General features: G+C 25.4%; 1 long non-coding RNA gene across 1 annotated transcript; it reads right to left on the bottom strand.

The window, feature by feature from the left end:
* Positions 1-512: 512 nt before the first annotated feature.
* LOC146949281 (uncharacterized) lies at positions 513-1479 on the bottom strand. The gene is made up of 2 exons (XR_015025397.1): positions 1327-1479; positions 513-941 (listed from the first exon to the last, which is right to left on the bottom strand). It is a non-coding gene; the product is annotated as an uncharacterized LOC146949281 (long non-coding RNA).
* Between the last annotated feature and the right edge of the window lie 318 nt (positions 1480-1797).

Raw genomic sequence — 1797 nt, 5'->3', positions numbered from 1 at the left:
ATTAAATGTCATATTCTTTACTGTCGTTAATTTTTTTTATAAAAAAATAGTCCTAGTTTACCCGTTCCTGTTGCCAGATTAACTAATTAAGTATAGTTATCATAAATTCTCTCAAAAAAAAAGTATAGTTATCATAAATTATATTTTGAGGTTCGCATTCGTAATTAATAATAATAATAATATCTTTCCACTTTCATTTTTTTTCTTAAAAAAAGCTACAAAAAAAAAATCAACTAAATCTCTCATAAATCTATGCCTTTTCTTTAACATCTCTATTTTTTTTTTTGTTGAGGGGATCTCTATTTTTCATTCAAAATCTCCTTCTATATATTTTTTTATATTTCTCGTCTTTTTAATGTTTGTATTTTTTTCCATTTCAATAAATAAATTTTAAATTAAATCAAAATTCAAAATAACCCCTATAATGCATGGATATAATGTATATATTCCATAATAATTAAATTCGTTGGAAAAAAAAAAATCAAGCAATCCAGTTACAAAATACACACATATAAGGTAGCATCTTTCGATGAATAAATGGTTGGTATAATAAATCTTTCACCACAACTTATAGTACAACTTAGATACACTCGGTCAAGCAACCTTTACAACTCTTGGAGTGAAGATTACTATACAATTTGTTACCATCTCCAAGAATTTATTTGGATTCTAAAATAAAATGAGAAGATTATTAAATTAAATTGATTTAATGAAATATGTAACATGAATGGATTGATCTCAAATATATATATGGTCGAGATCAATAAACGCTTATTTTTTTTTTAAATCTGATATTCGATCTAAGAACCGATTATTCCAAGAACAATTAACGCTTGTAATGGGTGGTTTTATTAATGACAAATAATACCAACAAAAAACCAATGGCATGCTCCTCTAAAAGTTATCTCTTGAAAAATAGTCAAAATTGTAACCACAACAGCCTGCAAAAGTAGTGTCACTAAGTTATTATTATTGTATGACAAAGTCAGAACACAAAGAGGTACCATTCTCAATGAAACAATTTTATACAATTAATTTAAACAACTTTAAGACATTCAATTCTCTTTGAAAAAAAAAATTAATTCTCAATCTAATCTAATTATTATAGTAGATGACTAAGTTGATCTTAAAAAACTACCAACTCTAAACAAAAGGTTGTGTGAAGAGGGTATACAAGACTACCAAATTAAAGGAATAATTAGTATTTCAAAATTGGATGGATATACATTTATAAAGTAACTTGTGAAATTTCCATAAAATAATTTTTTTTTTCAATTATTACTTTAGAAAAACTTATTAAAAAAATTCAAAGGTAGAATCACTTACCAAAACAGTACAAGCAATGTATCCAGGTTTCTCTCGTTTGTCTGCTTTAGAAGAGAGCATAATTAACGCCCCAACATACCAAGGGACAACAAAAATGAAACCACATATAAACCTGGGGAAAAAAATAAATAATAATCAAGTTAAGTGGTTTATGCCAACACACAAGGACAAAGAAATTATGGATATAAAATAACAAGGAAAATTCTACAATATATTTTTTTTTTTTTTGAGGGAAGGAAAATTCTACAATATATAAACCTGGGGAAAAAAAATAATAATCAAGTTAAGTGGTTTATGCCAACACACAAGGACAAAGAAATTAAGGATATAAAAAAACAAGGAAAATTCTACAATTATATGTGTTATAGTTTAGTTTCGGTTCAATTTTTTATAAGATAAACGATAGAAACGTGTGTTTTTAAAATAAAAATAATTGTTAAAGATTATTAATGATAGACTAAAAAATCACTA

This window comes from Medicago sativa, chromosome 2 (assembly GCF_051527215.1).
Source record: "Medicago sativa cultivar Bolivia chromosome 2, Bolivia_mono, whole genome shotgun sequence".
Lineage (NCBI taxonomy): Eukaryota > Viridiplantae > Streptophyta > Magnoliopsida > Fabales > Fabaceae > Medicago > Medicago sativa.
Note: the sequence above shows the minus strand (reverse complement) of the source record. Positions and strands in the feature narration are given on the sequence as shown.